The sequence below is a fragment of the Carassius auratus genome, chromosome 46 (assembly GCF_003368295.1).
Source record: "Carassius auratus strain Wakin chromosome 46, ASM336829v1, whole genome shotgun sequence".
NCBI classification, from domain to species: domain Eukaryota; kingdom Metazoa; phylum Chordata; class Actinopteri; order Cypriniformes; family Cyprinidae; genus Carassius; species Carassius auratus.
The window spans coordinates 11,888,098-11,902,302 of NC_039288.1; positions in this window are offsets into that span (position 1 = coordinate 11,888,098).

Sequence of the window (14,205 nt, forward strand, 5' to 3'; positions counted from 1 at the left end):
TATATTTCTAATAAATGTTACCTCATATTTCTTAATAAATTGTCAAACTAAAATAAAAAATGTCTTGTGTAAATCTATTATCAATTATTAATAATAATTTTTGGCAGCTGTGGTTGCCAGAATAATTTTGTAAAAATACAGAAAACTGTAAACACATTTACGTCAAAAACTGTTAATTTTACAATATAAAGCTGTAATTTACAAACAAGAAAATGTGAATATAAACCAGTAAATTCAACAACACACAAAATTAAATCTGTTTTGTACCTTGAAAATACTGACAACCACCATAATAATAAAGATGGTACTGTATAAGAGAAAGCCACATGAAGTATCAAAGCTCATCACAAGTAGCTTCACCACAAGCAGAAGTATATATTAACATATAGAAGGTGCACATTTATGGAAACACAAAACACCATCATGGTAACACACGTGATACTTAAATAATGCAAAAAACTTTCATTAAGCAACAGAAGATGTAACATAAAGCTCAAATGTACATAACTGATAACAAGAACTATTTAAAAACATGATTATTTAAACAAAATACTTTCAAACGTGGAGTGTCACGCAGGGAATTCTGGGAATATCAGTTTACAGTTTTAGACTGTAAATTATACATTGATTTGTTCTTTTTTTACTTCTAAAAGCTGTATAATTAACAGAATTTTACTGTAAATTTACATTAAATGCTTTGTTAGATCTTTTACAGTTTTTCCCTGTATATAGTACGGGAACTTACTGTTAACCTATTATCAGTTTTTTTCCGTAGCGTTTTTACAAAATTTTACAGTTAAAATTACACTTATTTTTTACAGTGCATCTCAAATCCATCAAATGTTCCATCTTTAACTCAGCTTATTTTACAAACAGCACAAGCCGAATTCCTTCAGCTCGCATGGTGATTTATGCATGCACCAGTCGAATCACATCCAAATCTTTCCGGAGCTGATGTTGTTATGGATTACGCATTCTGCTGTAGTGATTTCTGCTTGCTTCAAATGTCCCTAAAGCCTAATCAACCCACAGAAGGAGTAAATCAGTAGATCTCAACCCTTTGCCTCATTGATTACCCTCCACATGAAGCCCACTGTCAATGTAGATCCTCAAGGCATGAGAAAAGCCGGCCCATGAACAGGCTTTTATTTTGTATGTTTGTACTGAACAAGTATTGATCTTTGTGCGAAGGCTTGACACAAGCTGGCTGTGCTTCAGAGTTGATTTCAAGCATAACCATGCTATATCAAATCCTGCTATAGCCTCTCTGTGTGCAGACCCTCTGTCTCTTTCTCTCAAAATGATGTGATTTTTCTTTGTTTTATTCAGACTGAATTGACTTTTTGCTTTGTTCTGGTTTTGTCATGGTCGACTTGAATGTGGACATCTGTTTTGTGGGAAAAACAGACAAATGACTTTTCAGATTGTTCAGTGCTGAACTACATTACCTGAAATTATCCTTAGATGGCATGCTGGTATTATGACAGTGGATCGCAGCTGGTTTTGCTTTATGATCGAGATTTTACAATGGACATCAAAGTGGCAACCTAAGATAGTGGCAAAATTGTCAATAAAATACAGTAACAGAAATGTGCTCAAAATTAAATTATTATTATTTTTTAATTACCATGAACCCAACAAAATGCATAATATGGTAATTTGCATTATATTATGTGCATCCAGTATTATTTTTTCTTGCTGTCTGCAACCATTTACCATAGTTTTGGGTCACAATGTGAACTAAACTTCAATTAAAAAAATCTCACTTATTTTTTTTTTATATACATTAACCAATTAACATTTTATTTGAATACATACAGGTACATACATATATATATATAAATATATATATATATGTGTCTGCTTTTCTTGTACTTCTCCGAAGACATATTGTTTTGATGCAATATTGACATTATCTTGCATGTATATTTTGCACAATGTCAAAAATCCATAGTAAAAACGTATTATGAAAGTCGACCGATACTTTAACTTATATATTAAGATGTGTCAAACGAAAACTACTGGAGGAAAGAAAATGTTCAAACAAGGCCGTACTTGCTCTGTTTGACTCAGACAAAGATGTGTGGTTTGGAGGCTGTGGTTAAACAGTGTAGAGGACAGAACCCATACAAGAAAGAAGACACTGTTGACTCACAGCTGTTTCAAAACACCTGCTTCACTTCTAGGGGTGTTACATTATGCCTAAACTGACATTTGTTTCAACCACTGCTCTGATCTGCATTTCGACAAGACCAATCATTTCATATTCATGTCCAATTATTAGACATTAGTATTTAAAGTACTTAAAAAGTTAGTATTTTAGTGCTACTTTGTTATATCATATCTTATAATATACATTATTAGTATTAACATTGCTTGGACCTTTTATTTTATATTTCCATCTGTGTTGATGCTTAGAATAAAAATGTATTTATACAAAAACTTTTGAAAATTGATTATTTGATGCATTCTGAATTCTTACTGTTTCAAATGGAAACATATGTCTGAAAACATATACTGTATTAGGTAATAATTCTTTATTGTGATACTGATATATGATCTGTTTTTTTTTTAAGGTGCTGTGAATAAACTCAATTTAATGTGCACTCCAGTATTTGAAATACATAAATATGCCAAGTAAAGTGCCCTTAATAGACCTGTGATTGCAGCAGTATTGTTTCCTACTGATTAGGACAAAAACATACCCCAAGGACCTCCTATCCCACTGCCATTTAATCAGCATTAGCTTCCTTTAACTTGCTGTTTAATCTGCTTTCAGTCCAGGTACTTTAAATAAATCAATAGGAATACATGATTGTCTAATGATTTTCGGAGACCATCCCTTCGACCACTGCTGCATGATTTAGAATGACTAATTCTACATTTTAACATTGATCTCACCCCATGGAGGACATGCATCCTTGCTGAAGAGAGTCCTATAGGGGGATGGGTCAGGGATGGCCAAGATGTAATAAAGGAATAATTGTACAGGCAATTAAAAAGCTTGAAAATCAAAGATTTTTGTGTCAAATATATTCATTTTTATTCATCATTATCTTATTTCATCAACTATTCACATAATAGTTCCAATTACAATTACAACTGCAAAAACCTGCCTTTACCTGTAGTGATTCAATGCTTCCAGCACTGGAAACATCAATTAAAGACTTCACTTACGTGTGTCCAATTCCAAGCCTATTCCTGTTAAAGCAAACAGCAGTGTGTCTCTTGTTGATGGACACCATAATCAGAGGGGAAGCTGATTAATTACAGAGTCAGCCACAGAGGCTTCACTTCCTATAGGAGCCTCATTAGCTTTCTGCTGCCCTTTTAGACCAGCCAGGCTATAGAGCTTGGGAAACTACATCACATTATGCATTCTGGGTAGTCGCAGTAATGTTTTAGGATATGCTTGTCAGCCATCAGGATATTAGTACATAGCGATAATAAACCGTATCAACAATGGACTGAATGAAGATCAAATACAAGATTTCATACGGAGAAAAGCTCAAGGAAACAAAGTTGCAGTAAAAAATTGAATGGACGTGTAATTGTTTTTTTAGAATTGTAACGGGTGGTATGCAATATGCATAAACCTGATAATGCAGGATATTCTGCTGTGCATCGGTAACATTTTAATTAAAAAATGTATTCTGTTAAGTAGTTAAATTTACTAGTGCTAGCTGATAAAGTTAGCTTAGCAACTCCATGGTTTGTTTGCATGGCTAGCGGTAAAAACATAAATAGTTAGATGTGTATTGTTTTTAACTGTTTTTTTTTAATTATTATTACACAACACGCCTTCACCATTGAAAAATAGTTTTAGCTGTATAATGTAAACTAAAGCATCTTTTGCAATTCAACACAGTATTAACTGCAGCGTCCGTATCCTAAAGTCCCAACATCCCAACATGCATTGCGTTGCTGACGTCACGTTCCCAGGCTCTATCCACCTTATTTTTTTCCGTTAGAGCAGGCAGTGACAAGGCCATTTGTAAATTTAATGTGTCTGGCTTTCGGTGTCATCCACCTCCAGCTATTTTTAGCTGTACAAAACAGCTCCTTTTGCTGCTTGATATCGCAGACTGGTGTTTCTTACTATATTATTTTAATTTATTGTCTTAATTATACAAACACTGGGACAGTTTTACAATTTATTTCATTGCATTTTCAGAATAAATTAGTTTATTGTCTTGACGATGCCGATAATATGATACTGGACTTGAGAGCATACTTTGAAATTGTAACTAACTAAAAAAATAACTAACATAACTTTCAGGGTGTAGCCTATTTTATTATTTATTTACATTGTATTTATTTCTTGAATACTACAGCTGTTTTAATTATACATATGTTATCATGTAATCAGAACAGATTTTTATATCTGAACCAAAAAACGTAATGTTACATTATGTAAATAGCCTATATAGCTAGGCCTACTAAAAATAAGACAGACATTGGAGAATAATTTTTTTATCTGTTCCTTTAAATGAACCGTCCGAAAAGACCGATTTCATTCGTGGGAGAAAGTGTGTTTGATAATGATTTTGCTCGAAAATACTGTTATTGAACATTGTGAGTTTTGTAGTTAAGTAGCATCGCTTATTTTGTTTCGCTCACGAGTTCGTATGTTTATATAATGGAGGTGAATAGGAAGATGGGGGTGAACAGAATCAGGACACCGGAAGAACTGTGACGATAGTGAGGTAAGCGTCAGTTTCCATGATCAGATTAACTAGCTCATCCCGAGATTCATGTTTGATATACATTAATTGCATTTGTACGGTCAGTTTGGTATTTTATCCTTTGCTCGTGAGCATTCTATGCTATAGCGTGTATTCTATCTCGTGTGCTGACCTTCTGCCCGATAAATGAGCTTGCTTTGTTCATGGAGACCTCCCTCTGTGAGGTGATACTGGGAATATTAATGGGGATTCTCTGGGCATTTGTTGCTCTCTTTGTAAAGAAGGATTCGGCTAGGGATTTGCCCTCCGATGATATAATAAATGTTGAATGTAAAAATGTTTACAAGAAACATTTATTTTATGTATATACACACACATTTATATTATTTTCAAAACATGCGCACAGACACATGTATAATGTTGAAAAGATTTAGTGTATATTTTGTTTCCATCATTTTTATACAAATATAAATTAATTTCATATTAGCACGTATTATATATATATATATATATATATATATATATATATATATATATATATATATATATATATATATATATATATATATATAAAAAATTTACATTTGAACAGTACATCACCACAGCTATTATTTCACCTTATTTTTCAACATGGAAATGTGCCATTTTCTCTAATGTGCAAGACTTCTGGTTTGCAATATCAAGCAGCATACCAAGCTGTATTGTACTAAAAATAGCTGGAAGCAGATGAAACCAAACATGTCTTCTACATTGAAGTTACAAATGGCTATGTCCACTCTTACATTAAAAATAAGGTGCATAATCACCTTTACATTACACAAATGTATTCAGTCACTTATCACAATCAACAGAATGTTGTTAAAACACAATATTACAGTTGTTAAACAGTACTGCTCATTCACCCCATTTTAATATAGTCCCTGAATTTGTTTTATATTTATTTATTTCTTTGCATGCATGCATTTGAGTTGGTGCAGTATAGTCACTGTTTAGGCTAAGTGCATCTTCCATTGCCTAACAGTGCAGCAGATCTCTGTGTAATCTCTCTCTTTGCATTTCCTTAGTTGCTAAAGACTAAACTGGTCAAAAGTCACTTCCTCTGACCCAGCCCCCATCAGCTCAAGCATGCTTCTCTCTTTTCAACAGCACACCACAGCGCTGCTGCTGTTTACCAAGAGAGTAAACAAAGTAAGTCAGTGATGTCAGATTATGGAAAAGAATTGGGGTCGAATTGAAAGCAGCTGTCCTTATGCACAAAGCATCCCAATGTGGCCAGCTTCCAGAGTTTTTTTTTTCCCTCCTCATTGAATCAGTGACAATTTGTTTTCAGACGTGTTAGTGGGTTTCTGCCACTGTTTATATATTTAAAACCATGAACTTCAGGTCGGACGTAATGCTTTAGCAGCTTTTGACAGGGACAGGCTGAGATCTCCCAACCAGCTTTGAATCTTAAGTTAGAAGGAAACATCTTTAGCTCTTCAGCCATTGGTTTTTAATCAAAATTACCTTGTAATTGGCGTGTTTAATGAGATTTGTTGAGTTTGAATAAAATCAACCCCCATTCCCGTTCTTAACAGGATTAAGTGGAATGAAAAGCAGCTTGGGAAAAGGGTTCATTTTAAAGTCCAAACATGACATATGGATGAAAATGCTATTAAAAAAAAAAAAAAAAAAAGGTAAATGAACAAAAAAAGTAGACTTGGGAATGCAAATCACCCTCAATCCTATTTTATGCTAATGCTAAAAGAATAGCAAAGCATTTCAATGTATTCTTGTCTTGTTATAGGCAGGCTAAGAGCATCTAAATCCCTACCATTTACCAAATTAAACTAATTTAAAGTGCTTCCAAAAGGCACATCTGTAGGCTGACGTGGGTCCAAGCCTCTGAGAGTGGGCTTTCGCTAGGCATTCTGCGTCCCATTGATCCTTGAATAGTCATGCCTGTCAGGCAGCCATATCAACCATTATCATTCTAATTTTACTGCCTTTCTTGGTCCCTAATCTAATTTGCAATGATGCCTGAGCATTTCGCGAGACCACAGCACTTTCTTCAGAATTTCAACAAGGGCATTAAAGCCCCTCAATTTACATTAATGAAGTGCACATTTAATTAAGGTGGAAAAGGGGGAATGGAGGGTTCTTGAAGATGAGCAGTGACTTGAGGATGCTCGGGTGTACAGGGTGGAAGATTCTCTCACCACTAGAAGGGTGTCCCGCTATTGGGTGTCTGCTTGCTGAGCCCCTTATAAGTTTGCTGGCAAACAAAGATTGTTGTCAAATCACTGGTTTTAAATTTTTCAAATTCAGAAAAATGTTGTTTAATATTATAAACAAGCGTTGGATGTTAGCTATAACTTCTATTCTATTATTTTTAGTATTTGTATTTCTATTACTTACATTTTTTCAGAAGGTAACCTGTTACTTTTAAAATTGGCATCAGCATAATAATAATACTTTACATTACTTTGATGTCATTTTCAACAGAATTCACAGCAGCTTTTTAATAACATCACAAAAACCTAGATTTACACGGCATTAAAATAAAGGCACGTTATGAATGAACTTAAATGTAGTTATACTTCAGTCACATGACTGGAAATTCTCTAATTTTGGCCACAGATCACTAACCATACTTATTGCTTTTTTCAAATAATTTTTCTATTTATGTAATGAATTTACTGGGATTTTTGCTTGACAGGTACTGCTGAAAACCTATCTTCTTCATAACGGAGTCACAAGGGTCTACGCAGCGCAGGTAACACATGAGTGATGCAACAAAACTAGAAAGCTGTCTACATTTCAAATGGTGTAACATCTAGGGAAGTAGCTATTGTATGCAAACATGCCGCAGCTAAATATGCCATTCTGAAGTGAATAATTTAGGGAATTGCTTAAATAAGCATGCATCAACATTTCTGTATAACACTCTGTACATTGTACAACATAATGCATTAATTACTTTTTGTTTATAATCAGTGCAATAAGAAAACAAAATCAGTTTAAAGATTAATCTTTGATTCCAAAGAAAAGTCTTTTCTCTGTCTCTTCACTCATTCTCTTTCTTCAGCACAGACATGTCTGAACCGGGTCTCTTCTCTTTTCACTGGCTCTGTGTTAGGAGGTTTTGCAGGAATAGGGGAGGCTGGCCAACAGTGGTGACCCAGGCCTCTCAGAAAGGGGAAGGCCAGACTCCGTTTGGGTGGCACAGATAAAACATGTTTTCAGAGAGAGTTTGGGTCTCTGTGGAGGGACAGCGAGAGGGGGCGGAGTGGGTCCCAGTGAAACAATCTAGCTATTTTAATGTAAAAAGGCAAAGTTATAAATTCATCTATTTGCTCTCTCCTGACCCTGCCTTTCAGTCAATCCCCTGCTGGGATGGCTGAGTCAGACACAATGCATTAGCCTGTCACAATATTGAGAAAAATTGAAACTAGGAAGAAAGACCACCAGATGCTTTATTGTCTTTGCAGTTTCCACATAATTAGCTGGGAAGAAAAGTCGCTGGTCTGGTTGCAGTGCTCTGAATGAACTTGAGGACGGCTACACAGCCCTGCTGTATGATCCATTCTGCCCGGCCTCAGCGACAGAGCGGCTTTCCCATCCCTTCCTCTCCTCCTCCTGTTTCTGCAGGGCTCTCCCTCCCCTCAACACGGCCCTGCAAAGTTTAACTGTGCGTGACAGATGGCCGTGAAATTGGTTAACACACAGCACACCAGGCTTTCTTAAGACAATTCAGCTGCCCCACACTGACAAGCGGTGTAGCTGAACAGATTAGGAGAATCAATCCATTAACACCTCGTGGCATTAAGTTGGGCTCGCTTCTCTAAAAATGCTCCTCAGGCAGTTTGTAAAAGTGCGTCATTTGTCATTATTTAAAATCCAATGTGGGGTACAATCAAAGAGGCATTAGACTGGCTTGATGATGCATAAGTGCCTTTTGATATGCCATAGAAAAGTCACTTCATTTTCTGTGTTTGCAGAATATAGTGAAACTCTGAAATGGAACTGGTTAATAGTTAATTATTCATAATTCCATTAAATGATCAGTAATGGGTGACTTAGCTTGGTGGTTAAAAATCTGAGGTTGTCAATTTAGCATTTCTTTATGTATGACAAAAATAATTAATTAATTTATTCATAATGTTCCCATTAATGTGCTGCATTGTTAAACATTTAGGAGATTTTATGAACTGTATGAATATAAATTTTCATACTGTACATTATAATGTTACAATAATTATAATTAATATAATTATAATTATAATAATTATAATTTAGGCAAAATTGTGTACAATTTTATTATCAGTTGGTTATTGGCCAGAACATTAAAATATTTATCGGCTTACATTGAATTGTACTTTTGAGGCGTCGCTATTTTTTTTTTTACATTTTTTAACTTTAGCAAAAAAAAAGAAAAAAGTTTCTTATACAGACCAAACAAATGTTCATTCAATTTTTTATATTTTCACTGTGTCCTTCTTCTGATGGTCGCTTGCAATTTAATTAGAAAATAAGACTGGTTTCATTTTTACCCATCCCATTTTTTTTCTACATCTTGAAATGCAAAAGAGAAATGCTAAATAATACAGACTAAACAGATTTGCTCACTCAATCTTTGATGTACATTTTCAGTGTGGCCTTTCTCTGTTGGTCCCTTGCAATTCATTTGAAATTTGACCCTTGTTTCGCTTACAAGCTTCACCACCCTTTGGTTTCTCACAAAAGCACAGAGCTGGGAGGCAAAGGAAGTGAAGAGAAAAAAGCCACCTTCAGTCTGTGTGCATGAATCGTAGAGATCCATTAAATCTATTTCACCAGCTTTCCTTGGTACCCCATGCATAAGAACCCAGCCTAAATTCCCCCCATAGTGACTCAGTGAAAGGGAGAAGGGATGAATAGCACACTTTATTGGAGCATGCCATGAGTGGTCAAACAGCAGTGGCGGGCCCATTCTTCACCCCTTCAGCCCATTATTAAAAAGGGCTTTATGGAGGCTTGTAAAAGTGTTCTCTCCTCAGGGGGCCTGCATAATAAAAATCGAAGTCAAATTAAAGCTCCGCGGAGCAAAGAAATGTGGGTGGGCTTCCTCCAAGAAGCTGTGGTGATGTCCTATTCCCACCACTTGTGGCACGACCCCAGTCAGGCCACTTTTATGTAGCTGACAGCTTCATGAAGGACAAGAACATAGACTCGTACATGGCATGAAATTGGCCACAATAGCTGAGTGAACGGATGAACAATTCCCAAGCAGGATGTGATCACAGAATAACTGGGCGGCAGCGAAAAAAACATATGTCATCTTTACCTGGAAGGGATGGGTTTAGGACTCTCGAGGCTGTGCGAAAGAGAGAGGCAGAGGGCGAATGCTGAATGAGTTGGTGGCCAGAGGAGGAGCCAATATGTCGGGGGGTAGGGGGTGAAGTTTTTAAACAGGGTGCAAATGCCTTTTTTTGAGGCAAAGTCAATGAATAAATCAGGGCTCGGTAACAGTACTGGCATAATGGGTTGTGGAGGTTTTGAATATGTTTAAAAGCCTTTTCACAGGAGAATGTAGGACTGGTCCTTTGCAGCTGTAACACTTTACAGACAATGACCACTCAACAGATGGGAGTCATGGGGGAAAAAGAGCTCAGTGTTTAAGCTAAGGAGAATTCCGCCCCCAAATCCCCTCAACCATCCCACCGATTTGGCTGTCTGCCCCCGCAGGTGTCCCGTGGCAAAATAGAAATGAGCCAGTTGGTTTAGTCAAGTTTTGTTTCTAGTGATAGCATTTGATTTATATATAACAATAAAATAGGGGTTGTGCAATATATAAGTACCATATCAGTTTTGTATCAATACCAGTTGATATTGAATATTTTATTGTGCATTGCTATGTTTGTGTATTTTTTATTTTCATATAGTTTCATATTTTTATATTACACTTTTATTAGTTCACCTTTACTTTCATGTACACGTTATAATTTAATAGCCTGGTTAAAAAATCTTTAGCAGATTTAAAAAAAATGAATATCTATTATGCATTAAAGTAATATTCAAACTATAAATTTTATTATATTATTATAATATTGTTTTTATATTGTTTATCATTTAATTTACAAAAATGGTGATATCATTTACCTGTTTAATGTCCATAGCATGAAAATAAGTATTATTTTGATGATAATTAAATGTTAACATAACTGACATTATCATCCAGAATTTTTATATCATGCATTCCCAAAAAGACCTTAATACTAATTTGAGGTCAAATGATTTCTAATTTTATTTAAATGATTTAATTTTATTGGGAAACATAGTTGTCTATTAGTTAAAACTGCTGTTAAATATTCTGTCATCATCTGGGTGTAAATCACAAACATGTGTGGTACTTTAAGTGATTTGGAATAGACAGATTTTTTTTTTTTGTAGAATTGAACCTGTTCACTTCTTGCCTATTGAGATTCCTCAAGTGCTTTTATGGCTTATGAGACGGTAGGACTCTGTGCAGACCATTCATTCAGAAATGACTTTTTCATCTGTGTAATCTCTTACCGTGGAATTATCCTCCAGATATGCATAAAACGAGTGAAATCTGTGGTGTTGATGCCACGTAAAGTCTGATCTCAGGTGTTGAGATTTAGAGAGGCTTATTTTGCAGTAATTTAGTTATTGCTTTTCTGAGTTAGATTTAATTTCTCACAAGTGTTCCCTCACTCCTCCTGAATCCATATTTGATTTAAATACCATTTGCCTCCAGAATATTAATGTGAACTGGAATATTACTGTTTATTTTCAGATTCGAAATCAAAAGCCTTATGTTTTTCACTTTTATAACTGAGGACCTTATAATTTGCAGTCTAATAATCATAACTAATGGATTAAGAACTTCAAGTGCAATTCATGCATCCTTCTTGAGTGCATTCCTGCTCTCTTTCTAAATTGATGAACTTAATCTATCAAGCCGCTATTCCACTAAAATTAATTATAGACGCAGATCTAGATCTATAGATCTGTAATTTCTTCATAAAAATGGTAGATGACATTTACCGCCAGTTAAAACTAGTCTGTCTCCCTCCGTTATGAAATGTGAGATCTTCAGCTGTCGTTAAACAATATTCATCTTTTTCTCTGAAATTTTGTCTCTGTCTCAAAGCTTAAAAAATGGAAATTTAACAGAAAAATTGCTTTCAGAAAAACAAGTTAGCATAACAAAACCATGCTAGCATAAATTCAGCCAACTATTAGGGTAAAATATATATATATATATATTAAACATTATTTATTTATTGTTATTATTTAAAACAATGGTTTGATGTATGTTACTGATTATATTAATGTTGGGTTTCATTCATAGTTGTTTAACTTTTAGCTTTAAGCATGTAGTTCCATTGTTTTGTTGTTGTTGTTTTTAGCAAATACCTAATATTTTAATTAATTAATATTATAAGTCATTAATTAACATCATAGAGAATGTAATTCTAGCAATATGACTTTAGGTCTGAGATCTGCTAAATTTGCATTTATAAGGCTGTGGAGGACGTTCAAGTCCACTTTGCATTTAGCCAGGTGTCTTTCTTCCTTAATCACACAGAAAAAGGTAATGATATTTTCCTCCCCACTCAAATAAGGGAGCCTCTGCCCAAGGTGGAAATTAGAGTCCTTGTTCTTAGAGGACAAATTTAGTTCACTCTTTCTAGTGTGTGATCTGTCTTTGGTCTGAATTTATTTTTTAACCAAATTAGTATGTATGCTTGGATGTTATGAGAGCTGTTTTTATTTTTTGTTTTTCATTTTCTTTTTTAATACCATTAAAAGCAACTTAATTATGGCAAAACTCTCTGTAATGATATGCAAAATGGTTGACAGCGTTACAGGTTTGGTTATTATATGCATGGCTTTTTGATTGCAGTGGTAAATTGGATTAAGAGATCTGGGGTCCTAAACAATGCATGGAAGTAATTGGCTTAAGCACATGCAACTCTACCACATGGTTTTCATACTTCTGGGCAAGGAGAATTGAAAGACAATTAAAACCCTGTCATGTGAAGAGAACACTTTAAGTGGAACATGTATGATATTTCAGATGCCATGATGTGCAGTCGTATTTAAATCATATTGAGGCCCATAGTGCATGCACAGATGTAACATTTTATATTCATTGGTATTTGTAATATTACAGTGAATGGCTAGTCATGTACCTGAGGGGGCACCAGACATATTTCCACAGAAAAACACACCTTTTAAAGACTTACATTTTTTTTTTTTTTTTTTTTTTTTTTTTTTTTATGTAACATTCAATAGGAGACTATTGTTACTTTTTATAAACCTAAAAAAAAAAAATCAAAATTGTAAATGAACTTGACAGATTTTGATTAAACCAGCATGTTTTATTGTATTTTACTTAGGTAAATTAAAGGCAAACACTAAAACCCATTCATTTTAATTACAATGAAAAATTATTATTATTATTTTTTTTGCTTCATATGCCTCATTGGTGAAAATCAAATTTTCCAACATACTTTATTCTTATTGATGAAAAGGCAATTGGACAGTGTTTCCCTAAACTTTATACCAAACCTGAGCTATTAGAAACCGCTCTTCTTTTAAAACCCTGTCCCCTGCCCTCCTCCAATTTGCCTGAGATATAGTTATTATCCAATCTCCATACACTTGATTAAAGAGCAGGCCTGCATGACTGTCACTCTACTCGACGTGACATCTCCCTTCCGGGCCACCGTCTGACTCGCGGGCCCTCTCCCGTGCACCGTCCGGATCATGTGACGGGGATTATTAATGGCCACCGTCTCTCTGCCACTTGACACAGTGCTCCAGCTGTCAGTGGGCTCGCGGGCCGTATGATTCTGCCGCTGGTGCGGTGCCAGTCTTGGGTCTGACCCATCCGTCACTGTCAGCGGCAGTTGGGTGATGAATGGACCGGGGAGGCACGGCAAGAGGATCCATACTCACCCACGTCTCGCTTGCTCCTCTCTAAAATGTCCTCATGCCAGCTGAGGCCTGCATGGCCTTGCTCTTCCTAACCCAATCCTGATTACTTAAACCAGCTGGTTGACTTTCACAGAGTTTGGTTTATCCTCTCTGCACTTTAATTGCCACTTCTCTGCCATTAGTTTTTTCTTTACCCTTGATATAATGTAATTTCTTTCATGTTGTGTTATATTCTGTTCAGTTTTCACTGAGAAACCAACCCGATCTCGTAAATTTTTCACAAGGTGGCTTATTCATACGAATTCGTACGACCACACTCGTACAAATTCATAAGATTGTTGCCAAATTGTATGTATTTTAAGAGTTGCACAATTCGTATGAATTTGTACGAATGACCTACACCTAACCCCTCCCCTAAACCTAACCGTCACTGGGGTTTAGACAAATCGTATAAAATCTTACGAGTGAGGTCCTATAAAAAAAACGTACAAATTAGCCACCTCGTAAAATACGTACGAATTGGCCGTGAGATAGTGTTGGAGAAACCTGAAAACCACAGGCTCCAAAAGTGCCCTGAATTTAACCACTTTAT